General features: G+C 39.3%; 1 protein-coding gene across 4 annotated transcripts in view; it reads right to left on the reverse strand.

The window, feature by feature from the left end:
* The window catches only part of PLCB1 (phospholipase C beta 1), a 681,734-nt gene that overhangs the window by 57,831 nt on the left and 604,399 nt on the right, over positions 1 to 19,504 (reverse strand). The window lies entirely within an intron of this gene.

Below are 19,504 nucleotides of genomic sequence, written 5' to 3' on the forward strand. Positions count from 1 at the left end.
CAATGGGGAGGAGAGCACGTTATAGAGCGAAGCGAACTTTTAGACGGTATCTTTAAAAAGTTACAAAAAGACACTGAGAAAGCTGAGGTTTCGATGAAGGCCTTCGGATTTACGTTAAAAACTGCCTCCAGCATTTCTGGAGCCTTTACCCCAGTCGACCTAAAAGGCAGGGCATCCTACAGCAAGCAAATCAGGGCACGCGCTCTGAATACATTTTTCCTTCCTCAGATTTCCTTTTCGAAAACCACACAGAATGGTCTCTGTCAAAGTGACTTGTGACATTGCTACCTTCCCTCCTTCAGCTCAAGTGCCGGCAAACTTTTCTGTAAAGAGTAGTCAGAGAGTAAATATTTTAGACTTTGCAGGCTCTCGGGTCTCTATCACAGGTACCCAATCCGGCAGTTGCCGTGAGAAAGGAGTCATAGACAATACATAAAGGAGTGGGCATGGCTGGGTTGAATAAAATTTTACTTAGAAACACTAAAGTTTGAATTTTGGATGATTTTCATGTGTTCTAAAATATCATTCTTCTTTTGATTGTGTCTCCATCATTTCAAAATGTGAGACTCATGCTTAGCTCAACAGGCTATGCAAAAACCGGCAGCAGCCTGGATTTGATTCCTGCTTTAGTTCAGAAACCTTCACTAGAGCTTTCTGGGATGGTGGAAAAGTTGTATATTCGCACTGCTCAACGCTGTGGACACCAGCTACACCGGACTATTGAAGTGTGGCTGTCGTGACACAAGAACTTAATTTTTAATATTATTTAATCTTAATTAATTTAAACTCGGATTGCCCTTTGTGGCTAGACAGAACCACTCCATCATCCTCTTTCATATGAACTTGAAAACAACATTCTTATCTCTTGCCTACATTAAAGAAACCCAGATTCTTCTACTTGCTGCTTAAGTTATACAGTTACTGCTACTTCTGGGGAGATCACAACTGATGTCTTGGTTTTAACTACACAGTAAACATGGGCAGACACACAGCATGTGCAAATTCATGTGCCCACATGAACAAAATGCAACTTTTCATTGGAACGCCATCACTACCAAATTCAGTGAACAAAAAATCATCGGAAGAAAACTGTGCCTGTCAATAAAGATCTTACCCTCTTATTCAATGTGTACTATGAAAACACAATATTGGACAATGAAAACTATTGAATCACATGAACTTAAACTTTTCTGCTGGTTTCCTCAATTATCTGTTTCAAAATCCTGTCCTTTCTGTTAGACGTAGCTTGCCATAATGAGCTTGCAAAACTCACCCCAAGGGATGTCATCTTCTAAAATATACAAGGTGGTCATTTCTAAGTAAATGACCATGCATGAATCTCAGGCCATCTCAAGTAAATTCTCAGACTATCTATGGGCAGCACCTCATGCTAATCTCACAGGACAAGGCTAGATTAATTGACCAGTAAAAGACAAAAAGCATACAATCACTAATACTTAAATGGTTTTGGTAACAAGCATCATTTAGCACACATATAAAGTCCTATTCATTAAAAACTAACTCATTTAAAAAGTATTCTTCATCTTGATTAAGACCATTTATGGTGAAACTTCTATCATTACTGGCAGGGGTGATCGAGTTAACTAAGGAAATTCAAAAGTGAGAAATCAGGGGGGGATAGTTGTCTATCCAATCAAAACAAAGCAAAATAATAGGGAAGAAATGTAAGTTCATGGTGTAAGAAAAAAAAAAAAAAAAAAGATTTGCCCCTACAATCTTAATGCTGTGTTCAGAATAACCCCAGGCCAAGCTGCTCCTTGAAAATGCGTCAAGTCTCCATCTGAGGCTTTTTCTTTCTCTTGCTATGTTCTGTTCCTTGGGAACCTCATTCACGCTCACACCTCCCTTCCACCTTTATATGTATATCTGTATGTGCATATAGGTCACAAATCTTTTATTCCCAGCTAACACTTCTCTCAACTCCAAATTGGTATACCTCACCATCTATAGGACTTCTCTCTTGGATGCCTCTAAAATATCTCAATCACGCCATGTCCAAGACTACCCTCATGGCTCTGTCTCGTCATTCTCAGTTTGGCTCTCTTCTGAAATTCCCTAGGCCAATGATAGGTGACAATATCCGCCCAGTTGCACAAACTCCATATCCAGGTAATTCTGTGACCCCTGCCTTTCCCTACACTCTACCACCAACCCAGCACCAAATCCTGCCTCTCACATCCTTCCACTTCTTTTTGTCTCCATTGTCACAAACCAAGTCCACACTACCAGGCTCTCTTGAATGCACTAATATAATAGCCCTAACTAATCTTTAGCATCCTGCTTGCCCTTTCTTTCCTTCAATTTGTTCTCTTCAATCAATAGAATTTTTTTCAAAATGTAAATTGGTTCAGATTACTACCCCCAACCACAGTTAAGTCTTATTAGGATAAAAACCAAAACTGATAATGTATGGGTTTCACCCCTGTCTACTTTTCTTTCCTCATTTTATATTTTCTTCTTTGCTTTCTGTGCACTATCTACCTTGGCCTTTCAGTTCCTTGAATATACCATGGTCCTTCCTACCACAGGGCCTTTGCATGCACTCTTTTTCCTCTCTAGAAATATTTCCCTCTATCCATACACCCCTCCTCACTCCACTGGACCCCACATCATTTACTTACTTAGTTCCTACTCAGCTTCAGCTTCCAATTCAAAAATTACTTGCTTTAAGAAGTCCTACCTGATCTTTACCCTTTGATACCTACCCCATCCAGACCAGTCTGGATTTTTCTGTAATAAATTTTCCAGGAACCATGTTCCTTTCCTTCAGAAAAGGTATCTCAGCTTATAGTTCCACACTCCTTTATGTGATCATTTGTTTTTCTATAAACCATGGTTTCCTCAGAACCTGGCATGGTGCTGACACATTAAATGCATTCAAGAAATGTTTGAATGGATAAATGTACAACAATGAAGATCTGGGGATAGTATAAGTATATGGAGGCATCTGGGGATGGGAAAGTATACAATGCCAACCTTCTATGAAGCCCAAGCTACTCCAGGGATATTTCTTCTCTATAGCTAGTTTTGACTTACAGACTCTGTGGCCCAACACCAACTAATATACGTACTTTTATGGAGTGGGTGTTGTGTGTCGTTTACTAACTTACTCCTTCCTGCTTCCAAGTCACTTTTCTGTTTTTATTTTCCCCATATCTTATTTTCCCCATTTATTCTCTACTGATTTTATCTTTCTATTCTGCATGCACTATTGCCAGCTGTGTTCTGTCTTCTTGCAAACAAAGCTACGTTTAAATAAATAACAAAAAAATAAATAAATAACATTTATAATTATAATTATTAACCCCAATCCTTATTGTACTGTTAAAGCTCTGAAGTCCAAGTTGAGAACCAATCCCAGTGGCTCTGTGACAACCCGCAGTCAGTTGGTTACTGGACAGACAGCTGGACAAACCTCATTGTCTCACTATGATTATTTTTTTTCCCTTGGTGCTCCTTAGAGTTTTTATCACATGCTCTTTCTCAACCATTCCATGCTGTCTCTGAACTCCCCTGAATTTCTGGGCATGTAATAAAATTAAGATAAATGAAGCAGACGCAGAGTGTATTTAGACTCTAGCATCCAGTGAAAATAATGGACAGTGAGATCACATTTAAACCTGTGCTGCGGTGATTTTTCTAGGACAGGTAGCTAGCTGTCCTGGGGTTGGTGCTTGGTCTATCAACACTGTTTTCCAGGGTCTCCTCTCAGAGATATATTTGCATACATCTGACATTGATTCATGTAGCCAGATGGCAAAGGACAGAGCTGGGTCATTCCACACAAAGTGTGACCTACTTACAGGCCCAACAATCTGTGGTTTAATACTAAATAAAAGCATTGAGTCTTTGAGTTAAAAAAATGCCTTTTTTTTTTTTTTTTGGTTATGGTACCAGTGGCATGAACAGTCTGAATGCTGGATGCATCCGTTCCAACAAGCAAGATGATAAGATGCTAAACTGACTCCCCAAGGCTGGGTGATAAGGTGTGTGGTGGGTGTCACTGCCAACTCAGTAAGGTGCTGACAAAAGCCTTTGAGAGCCAGGAGTGAACATTTAGGCACCTATGGAACAAAATGTCAGCAGCAGACAATTGTGATGACCTTATGACTTGGTTGGAAGTGTCCCAGGGTGTTTTGAATGTGCGAAATCTTCAAGGGCCTACTGAACTAAGAGGTGGTAGAGACTAAATGCATCCCTATGGAAAAAGCCTTCCTGCTTTGAGCCTGTTCTCTGTTGAAAGAGGGTATGAATCAAAAGAATTAAGAACTGAATCAGAGCATCCCAATCCCACAGAAACAAAGATGCAATTAGGGCCTTTGCCCCCACATCAAGACATAATTGGTTTTAAATGGCCTTGTCCAAAACTGGCCACAGACATGTCAAAGCAAATATTAATATTTCAGTATGATATAAAACTGGGTAAAGTGTATATTAATCGATTAAGATGCTAATATAATACTGTATTAAGGAATAATATCATCTCTGTCCTCCCAAGTTCACGTCTTAATTTTATTGCAACACATCAAAGGTAGAACCATTGTTCCTTTAATCAGTCTTGGAATTCAGAAGTGTTTTCTCAACGGGGGCTTTCAATGCCATTTCTGAGGAAGATGTAGGACCATGTTTAAGAAATTTATCCAGCGGGTGCCTGGGTGGCTCAGATAGTTAAGCGTCTGCCTTCGGCTCAGGTCATGATCCCGGAGTCCTGGGATCGAGTTCCGCATCGGGCTTTCCGCTCAGCAGAGAGCCTGCTTCTCCCTCTGCCTCTCTCTCTCTCTGTCTCTTATGAATAAATAAATAAAATCTTTAAAAAAAATTTATCCAGCAACTCATGTTTTGCTGCCTTTTAATTTGCTTTCTGGTAGAAACTCTGACATTGGTGCAATGACTGGCTTTGCATCTTAAAGCTCTTTTTACCACTGATACTCTCATCCTTCAATCTGCATGCTGCCTGTAGGCATTGCTATAGAATTAGTTAAGAGAAAGGTCCAGAATCCCACTCCTACCTGTTTGGTAAATTGCAGTCCAAATTGCTCAGGTCTTGATTTTACTCTGACTTTTTAGGCCGCTGCTCCTGACAACTGGAGGCTAGCCAATTGAAATATGTTGACATTAATATCAATAATTGATACTAATGGATTCATATTCTTTTATCTTATTTCATACTTTTTCTTTTTTTTTACAGTCTTATTGACTATATTCTCTATGCTGTACTTTTCATCCCTGGGACTTAATTATTTTTTAACTGGAAGTAAATACCTCTTACTTCAGGATTGCTTGTAATTTTTTTCTTGCTTACTTTTGGATTACTTTTTCCAGCCTAATTTTTTTTCTCTCTGAAACATATTAAGTTATATACTGTTTTTATTCTCTTAGTAATACTAGACATTTCAATATTTATCACTGTCAAGGGTTCATCAATATCTTTACCCTCTTGCTGAACAACACAAATACTTAGGAGACTTCAATACCAATGACCTCTTCTTGAATGATACAGAATTGTTTTATATGTTAGTTCTAATTTAACCCCATAAGACATTATCAACATTCTATATAATCAGTGTTCAAGTAGAATGATCTACCTATTTATAATTTCTTTGGTCTTTGTTTAGACTTTCCATCTGGATTAATTCTTCCTCTGACTAGCGTTAAGGTTTATGATTTCCTTTAATGAAGATCTGCTGATGGTAAATACTCAGCCCTCCCTGGCCCTCACCCCCAACCCCCATCTCCTGTTATCCTGAGCTAGGCTGAAAATGTCTTTATTGCTGTCGCTTTTAAGTGATAGCTTTCTTTGAGTACAAAGCTCTAGACTGGCAAAGATTTTCTTTCAGCACATTGAAGATATTACCCCACTGTCTTCTTTCTTCCATTGTTACTGCTAAGAAACCAATCTTCTCAGAAAGTAATTGTCATTTCTCTAAAAGTAATTTCTCCTTAGCTGTTTTTCAGATATTTGTTTTGTCCTTGGTCTTCTGAAACCTCAGTATGATGTATCTAGATATGGAATTGTTAAAAAAATATATCTTGGGTGCCTGGGTGGCTCAGTTGGTTAAGCGACTGCCTTCGGCTCAGGTCATGATCCTGGAGTCCCTGGATCGAGTCCCGCATCGGGCTCCCTGCTCGGCAGGGAGTCTGCTTCTCCCTCTGACCTTCCTCCCTCTCATGCTCTCTGTCTCTCATTCTCTCTCTCTCAAATAAATAAATAAATAAAATCTTTAAAAAAAATATATATATATGTATCTTACTTGGGATTCCTGAATCTATGAATTTGTATTTCTCATCACTTCTAAAATACAATGTCTCCAAATATCCTCCTTTCCTCATTTTTGCTCACCTCTTCTCACGTTATCTATCCTGGTTCTTTATCTCTCTACCATATTTTTCATCTCGTTGACACTCTGTTATATTCTGAGTAATATTATAGGTCTCTTTTAAAATCTCCTAGGTCTCTCTCTATTGCTGGACTGCTGGAATTTTAAATGTATTTCATTTATAGAAAATCAATTTGTTTTCAAATATACTTCATCCCCTTTTCCAGTCAATTGCTTTTGACACATATTGTCAATTCTAAAAGCACTTGTTGAACATTCTGTATGTCATAATTCCAAAATATAGTCTTATATAAATATAGTAAAATATATAATAAAAATAATATAAGTATAGATAAATATAATAAAAGCACTTGTTTAACATTCTGAATGTCATAATTCCAAAATATAAAGTCTTATATAAATATAATAAATATAATATATAATATAAATAATATAAATATAAATAAATATAAGAATAGCACTTGTTTAACATTCTGAATGTCATAATTCCAAAATATAAAGTCATTCAGCTGTCTTTTGTTTCTGTAGGTTCTCATTCGTGGACTTTTTTTATGTTCATTTTGTAATTGCTTTGATGAACTGATCTTTCTTGGATTTTTTTTTTTTTTTTTTTTAGAGAGAGAGAGAGTGCATGGGAAGAGGGGATAGGGGCAGAGGGAGAGGGAGAGAGAGAATCTTAAGCAGGCTCCACACTCAGCATGGAGCCTGACACAGGGCTTGATCTCATGACCCTGAGATCATGAACTGAGCTGAAATCAAGAGTTGGATGCTTAACTGAACGAACCACCCAGGCACCCCTGATATTTCTTGGAACTTTAACTGTAATAATAGCATAAGTTCTGATTTGTAGATAGGCTCCGTTACAGACAAATTGATTGATTATGCCAGGAGCCCAGAAGATTTCCAGGGTGGGACATGTTTAAACTAAATCCTGAGTGTGTCAGGTGATGTGAATCCAGGCTTCAAACCCACACAAGGGGTAGCTTGTGATCATGAATTCTCAGGGAGAATTTTTCCTCCTCTATTCAACATCAAGTTTTAAACCAACCATTTTCTTGCAATTCTTTGAGATGATGGGTTCATTTTTTTATTCATGCATGCTGTGAGGTAGTGTGGTCCTCTGCAATCCCAGGTTTATGGAGTGGGTCCCTTCTTAGACTCCTCATTTTGTCTTCATTTCCTGTTCTTCCACTACCCACACATCATGGAAAAAAAAACTCTAAGCTCAATGTCAACTTGACAGATAATTTCAAGGTGAAAAACAGCTTTACTGCTGTTGGCCTCTCTGGGTACCTGCTTTTACTTAGACTTCGTGCTTTGACCATTCCTTAATTTCTTTCCCATTCACTGATGCATTTAAACATATTTTAAAAGTTATACAGAGTTTTTATTTGTTTTTATTGGAAACTCAGGTCTCTCCAGTTTGCTTTTTTGATGTTTTCATAGCTTAGATCATCAGCGACAGATGTTGATTTTTATACAGCTGAGGGAAACAGGTGAATTTAGGATTGCTTCAGAATCACTGTAATTTTACTAAAAACCAATCAAGTTTGAAGGGCTCATTAACAGAAATGCCATGATATCTAGGACTCATAATGGCTTCTTTTAGCCTGAACTGGATTTTTTTAAAACCAGAAATAGAAAGAAAGAGGGTACTTGGAAGAAGTGGATCCAGATGAACGGTTAGAGAAAAGCTTAAATTTCAAACAATCTCCCATTTAAAACTAATTTTTAGCAGTAAGAGAGTCTTTTACATTAAAATGCAGAATATTTTTGATCATCCAGATAATATATACATTATTTCCAGAAACACATGCAAACATACAATACAGATAGCTAGAAAGCATCCCTTGACCACCTCCCCAATCCCAGCCTCCTCCCTCAACTTAACCACTGTTTAAAAGTTCAATGTGTATAAGTCTAGAACTTTCTATTTATTCTTATTCATATTCATACCTCTGCACATACACAGACATCAAGTTTGTTTTGCATTTTAGAAAAATATATAGGCGATCTGGTATTCTGCATGTCTGAACATGGTTTTGAGTTCTCTCTTGCTTAATAGATATATCAATCCTCCATTAAATCTTTTCATAATTTTGAAGAGCTGACTTCCCTTTTTTCAAACCTCCAGAATTTCTGTAGAGAATCCTGATCCCATTCTGACTTTTAATTTATGACTGATAGTTTCCTTTCTGGATATATTTAAGCATTTGTCTTTGTTCTTGGTGTTCCAAAATTTCCCAGTGTTGGGCCTTACTGAGGACCTTTTCTTTCTTGTTTTTGGGCAATCACTTAGCTCTTCAGTCTGGTAACTAATGTTCTTCAGTTGTGAAAATGTCTCTTATCCGATCTCTTTGATAATCTGCTTTCCTCAGTTTTCTCTTTCTGGTGCCCCTCTTATTTGGGGGCCTGTCTGGGCACTTCGCTTCTCCCTTCTTTTTCTGCAAAATCAGTTATCTTCCTTCCATTTGCCTTCTACATTCTAATTATATATTGATCTCCTTTATACTATTATCACCTGTTTTGTATTCTTGGACTTTTTTTTCCCCTTAACTATCATCTTAGGAGAAACCATTTAAATACCACTTCAAGGAATCTGTCCAGTGGAAATGCACAAGACTCCTTAAGAGTATCAACACATAGGTTATATAAATACGTGTTACCTGTTTTATAGTTTCTGTTGTTTTCTATGATACATAATTATATTATTATACATAATGATATGTGTATATATATTAACTATATATGAGAGAGAGAGGGAGAAACGGTATTGTTGCGCTATAGAGGAAAATTTGTTGACTTTTAAAATTTAAATTGCATTTGGTGCATAATGAAATTCTTTTTTTTTACTCTATAAGTTTTTAATTGTCTTGTAATCAGCAGATAATTTTTAATCTTCAAGCCCGTATAGGTCTTATTTCTTTTTTGTATGTGTTGCATTGCAATTCACTGATACAGAATATGACTGGGGGAAGAGAGGAGCAGGGAGTGAGGTTGGGGGAACAAAAGAAGGAAGCTGGAGACTAGATTTCTGGCCTGGTCCTACCACTATCTGTAAGTGGACTTCTCTTAGCACCTTTTCACATCTGCTAAATGAAGGCATCAGTCCAGCTTATTTCAAAACCCTTTGCGTTTCTTACTGTCTATGTAATTTTCTAGAATTCTCCACCTTGGGTTTCTCAGGCTTAGCAGTAGCTTTTCCCCCATCTTTGGATGGTGATAAATTTAATGTACCCATGCTCATCAACACATTTTTGTGTGAATAATGGAAAGAGCAGAGCATGGCACTAGAGTCTGAACACAAGATGTTGTCACAAGTCCAGTGGAAAAGTCCTCTGTTAAGTCAGAAAGGATAAATCTGGGGAAATGCCATTCCTGGACACTGGAGGTAATGAAAGCGAAGCCCTCAAGTTTATGTAATCCATTTTTTCAATTATTATGCTTCCCTCCCGCTTTGATGGTGCATAAATTGATAGCAGCTGAAAAGGAATCAAGGCAGGAACACAAAGGAAAGTAGAGTGGAACAATGTGCTAGAGCAGAAATTACATTTACCGGACATCCGCACAACAGGCAAGGGAAGCATGTGACCTGAAATCAAAGGGGACTGGGTTTCTAGAATAATGGACATTTTACCTGGATAGCTAGTGTAGAGATAGCTGTGTGGCAAGACACGGTGAGGTGTGCTCGCTTTGGAATCTGTTTGCTGCTGACGTGGTAGAAGGATGTGCGTAATAATATTTGCATGTGCTTTGAAAAAAATCAGTGGATTAACACATTTGATAGGTAATGTGCATGGTGCAAAATTCAAAGAGGACAAGAAGCTATTACTCAGGGGTGCTCATCCCTTCCCAGTATTGTATCATAATACAATTCTACTGGTAATAAGCTAATGTGTACCAACACAGACTTCTTTAGATTAGAGATATGTACCAAAACAATGAGTAAATCTGGCTTTTAATATGTCTACATACTTAATATTTATGTATTATGTATTTTATATATATATGTATATCACACCAAACATATATATATATATATATATATGCATGCCTGTATGTATCATGTATAGACGGGGATGGAGTGCTACTTTCAAATACATTGCCCTCCAATTTCAAGAGATAAAAGATTTGATTTGATCTGATTTTTTTTTTAGGGGTGGGTAGGGCAGAGGGAGAGGGAGAATCCTAAGCAGGCTCCATGCTCAACATGGAGCCCAACGCGGGGCTCAATCTCACAAACCTGAGATCATGACCTGAGCCGAAATCAAGAGTCAGGCGATTAACCGACTGGGAATTAGGGAATTAACCCCCTAAAGAGATAAGAGATTTTTAAAAAGAACACCTATTGTCTATTCTACTTTGATAAGCGAGTGAGCACTATAATTCCAAGATTAGAGATCTAGGTGATGAAATCATTCTCAATCTGCAGTCTCTAGGTTTTCCAATTAAAATAGCTTTAATCTTTAGACAGAATATTCCTAGAGGCCAGAATCCTGGTGAAAACGATGACAAGTGCAATGCAGCTGACGGCCCCCTGGATATCTTCACTTGACTTCTTAGGAATCTCGTAAAGTCTCATATAATAGCTGTTTCCACGTTTTAGTTTGCAGGCAGGACTTACATACAGAGGGATTGTAGAAATATAAATGATTGTGGTAAAACTCTGACCAAAACACCGAACAATATATTTAGGCACAAGGTTTAAAGAAAAAGAAACAGCAATTTCAAAATCCCCCAGCTGAGCCCAATTCTGGCAGTCACATCAGGATGGAGAGAAGACTCGCCGGTCACGCAGAAAGTGTTGCTAACTCGGGGCCCTTGCAGGGGCACATGTTCACTTAGGAATACATCTATAGGCTAAATCTACTGAAATATCACCAAAAGAGTGACTGTCAAGAGTCAGTCTAATTAATTTGTCTGTTAGGAAGATCTTATTTTAGAGCCGATCTTAATAGAAAGACGTTCTGAGCAGTTACAGATGGAATACCCATTTCAAAAAGACATAAATTTCTGGTTCTAGCTCAGCAGGATTGAACATAATTTTCAGCCACGAAATAGCAAACACTTCTTTTCACATGTGAATTTAAAGGCTTTGACTAAAAATCTTGCTGAAGCTTTTGACAAGAGTTCCATGTGGTAGAGAAGACTCTAAGAGAAAACAGGAAGAGGCTGGCTCCACCTAGGTCAGTGTGACTCTTGTTCCCCTGTGACTCAACCTTCATGAAACTGTTTGTTATTCACCTCACTACAAACATCTCTCTGCCACAGCAGGTGTTGGGTCGGGAGGGGACACGGTGTCCAGGAAACCTGCAATCAGATTAGCAAACTCCCAGGAGACCTATTCCCTTTCAATGGACTTGGAGGGTCCAGCAGTGCCCACCACAGCCCCTGAGCTGTCTGCTCGTGAAACGGTAGTCATTTGAGTCACAGCGGAAACACGTCCCCAAACCACTTTCCCTGGAGGTGCAGGAGCCACACTTCTAATGGCAGAAAGGAAAGCTGTCCAAGCTTTTCCAACCATTAAAGAAAAGACAATTTCCTTAGACTTGCTTCCAAATTCCACTCCCTATAGAACTGGTTTTAAAAGCTTCTTGCACGAATCAGTCTCTTTGGGTAAAGTTCAGCTTTTCAAAGATGTCCTTCTGATTTTTAGCTCCTCAAAATGGTGGCTAAGTCTATTTCAGAACTCAGACTGCCTTCAAAGCAGGAGAAGAGGATTCAGCAGGCTCAGACTTAAAAGGCTTCCTCCTATATCCTCATAGGTCTCTGCTGTAAAGGGGCTGGTCTAGATTTCTCCAGACTAATGGCTGCTGGCCCTCTGGGGGTGATTGATTGGTCGCCGCTGCTTGAGTCCATGGTCTGAGCCAACTGGCCTGAGGGAGCATCTTTGTCTTGTTCTTAGGCTTCCGTCAGCCCCCTCAGTAGCACCACTTTTTGTCACCAGGGCACACAGGACCTTTCCTATTCCCTCTAAGATGCACATGATATGGGAACCTTCCAGAATTTCACCCGGAGAAGAGAAGCGACAGAGATACAGACAAATCTCACCTGCTGCTCTATTCTCTTGCCCTACTTCTTCCCGCAGTTCTCAGGGTTGGAAGGGGCACACTGTCCTCCTTCTCTGTGGCACACCTAGAAGTCCTGTCATCGCTGGGTGTATGGTAAGACTCCAGCCCCTTAGGCTGTCTGTGTTCAAAGAAGCTAAAGGAATTTGGAAAAATCCCTTCCCCTCTTGAAATCTCTTGTTTTTCAAGATTTCTGCCCTGCTAATGAGAATCTTCTCCCTCAGGGAGCCCAGTCCTTCCTTTTCCTGGAGCTATGATTCAGGAAGGATAGGGAGGGAAGGAGGATGCTTAAAGAGAAAAGAAAATATATCAGTTTATTACATGCAAAATAGTTTCATTGCTACACAAGGCAGAGTAAATTCTAATTACTGGACGGTAAATGTGGAAGTCACTTGATCTACATATACTTTGTGTAGCCACCATTGCAGGCTTTGTGCCCTTGTGGATTAGCTCTGGGGATCACGAAGCAAGCTCTATCAGTACTATTATTAATGTACTAAATAGCAAGAGAAAACGACCCGACATTTAACTGGTGTCTAGGGAAACCCTTTATTGTTCTCGATAGTTCTTGATAGCTTGTGCCACATGCTCATTAAGATCTCGTTCTTCCACTGAAGAACTCTGATTCATCACAGAAAAACACAACCCTGACAAGAGTAAAATGGATGAAGTCCCTTTTTCCCTATTCTTGCCTGGCAATCATTTTATTTAGTCATCTCAAGGTAAACTAGACTGGACCCTAAGTTAGAAGTACTGATTAAGCTCTTCTCAAATGGATGTTCCCTTATTCCCTACATTACCCATGACTATTCCAGATTTCTGCTTCCCTTCGAGTCTGGACTTCTGGAAGAGTGTTAGATAAGCAGTCCCTCATTCCTTGCTTCCTGTTTCTCCTACACTTATCCGGTCCCCACTCCCACCTTCCTACCGACCCATCACTAATACCAAAGGCACCAGGGCCTCCTGGTTATGAAAGTCAAAGGACGCCTTTTCTGTACCACTCAGTCGCTGTAGTCACTGTGCATCATTTTGTTCCTCTTGGCTTCTCTGACAGTCTTGGTCTTTCTCCTATCTCACGGGTTGTACCTCTTCTGTCTCTTTCAGGCTCTATCTCTTCTATCAGACCTCTTAAAATAAAGAGTTATCTGGATCTCAGTCTTGGGATCCCTTCTCTTTTCCCTCTCTTGCCAAGGATTTTAGCCATTCTATGCTCAAATTTGTTCTATATTCATGATTCTCAGATTTTTGTGTATATAATTTATACCCAGAGGAAGGGTGAAAACTTTCAATCACTTAATCTTTGCTGCTTGAATTTCTTCTTCTATAATCACCTTCGTAAGAGTTTCATACAGTGTTATGGTGATATAAGAAATCCTAAAGGAACAGGGTTTTCAAGAAAAAGCAAGATGCATTGTGGTGTCCATTTGATGTGTCTACCTGGAGCAAGAAACTGAGTCCCTATTTGCTCTGTAATCTTAGACAGGTATTTTTACTTCCTGGGCTCCAGATTTTAGAGACCACAGGCATGACTTAACTGTAGTGTTAATCAATGATTAAATGTGAATTCTGCCAAATGGCATTTCATTTTCAAAATATGAGCACCCCCTTATTTGTCTGGAAGTGTTATAAAAGGGCAACAGTGGAGTGGTGCCTGGGTGGCTCAGTCGGTTAAGCATCTGACTTCGGCTCAGGTTGTGATCTTGGGGTCCTGGGATGGAGCCCTCTGTCAGGCTCCGCGCCAAGCATGGAGTCTGTTTGTCCCTCTCCCTCTGCCCCACCCCTTCGCTCGTGCCCTCTCTCTCTTGATCTCACTCTAGCCCTCAAATAAATAAATATAATCTTAAAAAAAAAAAAAGAGCAACAGTGGGGAGAAATGTTTCCTACAAAATATAAAGCTTAACCTGAAAACCACTATTTACCCCAGAGGTTTTCTATTCTATTTCACTTATTATCACTTAAAACTTTCAGTAGGAAAAAAAGTGTCCCCTTTCAAATGAATGAGGCAAGTAAGTATAAGCTTAGTATTAGCTGCAGGGTAGTATTAGAAGTGGGAGGGATCTTACGTTACTGCTGAGGCAATTTTCAGGTAGAAGACATTACTGGGTGGGTTAGAAAGATGTTGTCAATGCTATGTTTATGTTTCAAGGGAATTTTCTGTTGCCCCAAAATATTTTATATGCAGGGACTGAGAGTCCATGGGTCAGCAAGGCAGCACTGCCCCTTTCTGGTGAAGGAAACAAAGAAATACAGGCTTTAAAAAGGTAATAAATTACATTTCAGCAGAAAGTTTTGTTTTGTTTGTAATGGATGGGTAATAATGTTTGTGGCTGTGGTAAGCAGCAATAGGAACCCTGCATACATCTGTGAGCTGAGTTCTGGGTATTTGTTACCTTTGTTTTTAATATAATTTGTTTAATTTTAAGTGTATGTAATTTACATTTTTATAATGGCCTCATTTAACAACTGGCTCACAGAATCCCTGAAAATTTTGAAAATTAACTTCTTGCAAGCTAGTCTGACCAACTCCAAGTCACCACTGGCTTGTCTTCAGAGAATAAAGGAAAATTAATATTAATATTTGCTTGAGCAATATTTAATTACACTTGAGTTCTGAGAGGTGCACACCTAATTTAGGTGTTTTCTGTACTTGTTAATTTTCTAGAACTCTATGTATCTATCAAGCAGTGATTAGAATCATATGCTAGATCAATAGATGATAGTTTTCTATACATTTGTGTGAGCTGAGTGTGAGGTATGTCTCACTTCCTCAGGAAAAAAAAAAAAAAAAAAGAACCCAGAGAAAAAGATATTTGCTTATTGAATGAATGACATGTTTTATGGATGTAATGGTGTCTCTTCAAAACTCTTATGCTGAAGCCCCAAGATAGGTGACTTATTTGGAGATGGGGTCCTTAGGGATATAATTAAGTTAAATGAGGTCATAATGATGGGATCCTAATCTGACAGGACTGGCCTCCTTGTAAGAAGAGGAAGAGACACCAGAGCGCTCTCTGTGCACAAGGGCAGGTCAATGGCCATTGAAGGTTACAGCAAGAAGGCACTGTCAGCAAGCTGAGGAGAAATGCCTCACAGAAACCAACCCTGCTGGCACCTTGACCTTGGAGCTCACACTGCACAACTCTGAGAGGATAAGTTTCTGTTGTTTAGGCCACCCTGTCTGAGATATTTTGTTACAGCTGCCCAAACTGACTAATACAACATGCAAATAACGCAATTCCATAGCAGTTAACATGATACTCATACCTTAGGCTCTGTCACGAGGTCACCAGGAATTTCTTCCTGTCTGCTTCTCTGCTTGATAAACTCCTACTTAATCCTACTGGTCAAGGGTCACCACCTCTGGGAAGCCTTCATTTTTCCTCCCCTGTAAACAGCTCTATTATAATGATGATCTAGTGTTTTTGTCCTAACACAAATCCTTTGAATCCTTTACTTTTTTAAAGTTATTTATTTATTTTAGAAAGAGAGACGAGAGAGAGAGAGAGAGAGAGAGAGAGAGAACATGAGGGGAGGGGTAGAGGGAGAGGGAGAGAGAATCATCAAGCAGACTCCCTGCGGAGTGCAGAACCTGGTGTGGGACTCCATCTTGGGACCCTGAGATCACAACCTAAGCCAAAATCAAGAGTCAGCTGCTTAACTGACTGAGCCACCCAGGCGCCCCCACCTTTAAATCTCTTAAAGAAAGGTAGATTACGGGGCTCCTGGGTGGCTCAGTTGGTTAAGCGACTGCCTTCGGCTCAGGTCATGATCCTGGAGTCCCTAGATCGAGTCCCGCATCAGGCTCCCTGCTCTTCAGGGAGTCTGCTTCTCCCTCTGACCCTCCCCCCTCTCATGTGCTTGCTCTCTCTCATTCTCTCTCTCTCAAATAAATAAAATCTTTAAAAAAAAAAGGTAGATTACATGTTAGAAATGAAGATTCAGCATACCATCTACCTGTGCTGCCTGTATGTTAGCCACTGGCCACATGTGGCTATTTGCCCTTAAATTTAAAAAAAAATTTAAATATAATTAAAATTCAATTCCTCAGTTGCATTAGCCACACTTCAAATACTTAATAGCCACCTGTGGCTGGCGGCTAATGCATTGAGCTCTCAGACATGGAACGTTTCCATCACTGCAGAAAGTTCTGTAGGACAGAGCTACACTAGACTGTAAACAATTTGAGGTGGGGGGGCAAGTTTTGCATCTTTTTGCATTGCATTATTGTCCCAGCATTTAGCCTAGTGCGTGCTATACAGTAGGCATCCAGTATTAGTTGAATTATTAAAAGAAAAAAATGAACATTATTTACCTAGTTGCAGCTCCTTAAAGCATTCATGGTTCCTAGAGATCACAGAAATCAACACACCTATATAAATGTGTTTTTATGATTGGCAAGTAAAATGGTAAAAATAAGCAATTTTCATTTTTCCTGGCATGAGAACACGAAGATGCTTTAAGATGTAATTATAGAATTAATCTCAGGTGTTAATATAGCAATCTATAGTTGTTAATTCAGAAGCACAATATCGATTCTAATTTATTTTTTTCTAGGTCATCTCTGCTTCATTGCTCTTTAAGTGACCCTATGGACTCATTAAATCTTTCAGCATGATATTTATGCAACCCTATTTAATGAGTCCTCCAACACCTTGAATTCTCTGGATCTCATACCTATTATTTCAGTGGCAAACTTCTGAGTTTAATTAATCGTACTCTTTCTGGACACAAAGGAGGTCAGGAAAAGGTTGCTGTGCTTGTAGACAGCCCCTTTGTTGCCACATTTAAAGATCTTCGAAGAGACCCACAATAACCCTTGGGAATCTAAGTATTTAGATGTTCCTACACTAGGAAATTTTCTTTGTTTCTTGCTTAAATGTTTCGTAAGTTATCTCAAGGAAATTCCCTTCACTCAAACTCTAGAGCAAAATTTGGAGAAGCCCCAGGGCGCCTGGGTGGTTCAGTCGGTTAAGCATCCGCCTTCTGTGAAATTTCACGTATTTATGTGAAGAGTACTCTTGGGATCAATCTTAGAGGAAAAAAAAATCACTATTTTCTAGCAAATGCATGATGGCTTTATCTACTGTTACTTTTTATTCATTCATTTTGTGTTCAGCCGTAGTCTATCAATGGAAATACATGAGGTAAGCGAGAAACATTTGGGGGAAATATTAAACGTGGCCCAAAAATGTACCTTTCATATACTGGTAGAGAAGGACTTTTTGTTCTTTTTCAGATACAAAACAGTGCAATTTTTTTGTTCTGTTTTAGCAATGAAACCTATTTTCCCACAGAACATGAGAATTTGGTTTATTTTTATATTGCCTTTTATATGTGAAAAGCTGAAGGGACCAAACTCACGGTGTGATTAAAGATTTTCTTAATGTCCAGGTATTGCGGGAATACCTATCTCATTGAAAACAATATTTTTGCTACGCAGGAAGCTCAGTTGACCTTCTAAAGGAAAAACAAGTCGAGGACCAGCCATTAGAAGCCTGATGGAGCACAGCAACCAAAATGGGGTACTTAGGTCTCTCTTGCATTTGTTTCGAAAAACAAAACCCAAGTCATGTGTTCTGAGCTTCATTGCCATTTACCTCCTTGGAGAGAATTCAATATCCCACCTGTGGTATTAAATGTTTCACAATAACTTTCAAAAACACCAGGAGAGTAACAATAAGTGCATCAAAAACAAACAAGCAAAAATCCAATGATGCTGATAGCTGATGACTTAAAAAATGCCCTGAACATTTATAGACAAATGAAGAAGACATTGTCAAGGTCTTTCCGATGCCTTCCTGGAGAAATCAATATTGCCTGCCCCTCCCCTGCCCCACCTTTCCATGTGGACTTTATCACGGGGTCACCACAGGAACAAGGTCATCACCTTGGGTAGGACAGGGAAGGAATTCATAGCCAGGCTGGGGCTTTGCTCTCAGATGGCATTCTCTGCCTTTCTATAGTGTCACAGTCTGTAGTAAAAAAATAAAAAGTTCTCAAAGGGTTCAGGCTCGTGATTAGGCCCAAAACTTAAAATACAATAAACCTCCGGGAAAGCAGCTTAAAGCTTTTTCTTCCAGGTGCTACCACTAGGAGGGGTAGGAATGTACTAGATCCCTGCTTGTCAAATGTGGTCCATGGAAATGTGGCAGCAAGGGCATCCCCTAGAATCAGGTGAGAAATGCAGATCTCAGGTCCCACCCAGACCTCCAGAATCAGTATCTGCGTTTTCATAGGATCTCCAGATAATTCATACACTCACTGAAGTTTGAAAAGTGCTGAGCTAGAGCATCACTGCATGTGCTGATGGATGTAGAGGACAAGAAGGAAATTACAGCTTTTTTTTTCCCCAGTAAAGTTGTTGTTTTCACTAATTCTTCAACATGTTTCTAAACGTTCTGCTTCACTGATCAATGAGTGCTTGAAGATGAAAACATCATAAGCCTCATTGTAGGTCTCTGCTTTCAGTACATCAGAATAGATGTATTCTGCTTTCTCTATAATCACAATAACACCTCTTTTCTCCCTGAAATGCACACGCACTGGAATGGTTTTGGCCAGTTTTCTTATTAGCAAGAGGAATACAATAGATTTCATGATGCATTTCCTCTGGCAAGTTAAAGTCCTCTCTAACATCTGAGCTTCATTTTGCTTCAACCAGCAGGCCCTGGCCCAAGCATCCCTATGAGTGAGGTCTTTTCAAGAGCTCTTGATTTTAGAGAATCAGGAAATCCTGAGCTATCCCCTGAATTCAAAACATCATGTGGGAATACAATGATTTTTGCTGGATTTTTAAAAGGACGGGTGTAATCAATCGAATGGAGTGGTCAGGAAGACTCCCCGAGAGTTCATTTAATCCCACTGGAGTTTAAGATAAGACTGTGGGCAACCAGTGCTGCAAGAAGTAGGAACTTAAAAATGTCTCAAAAGCAGAAATAATAGTGTGAGTTTAAGAGAGAAAGATCGAGTTCTAAAAGGAAGCCAGTTTTGCAACTAGAGAAATAAAATGAAGAAAGGGGAAGAAGACAATAGGGGAGAATGGAATTGATGTCAAGAAGAGAGAGAACAATGATGAAA

The sequence above is a fragment of the Mirounga leonina genome, unplaced genomic scaffold (genome assembly GCF_011800145.1).
Source record: "Mirounga leonina isolate KUSES-001 unplaced genomic scaffold, KU_Mleo_1.0 Mir_150, whole genome shotgun sequence".
NCBI classification, from domain to species: Eukaryota; Metazoa; Chordata; class Mammalia; order Carnivora; family Phocidae; genus Mirounga; species Mirounga leonina.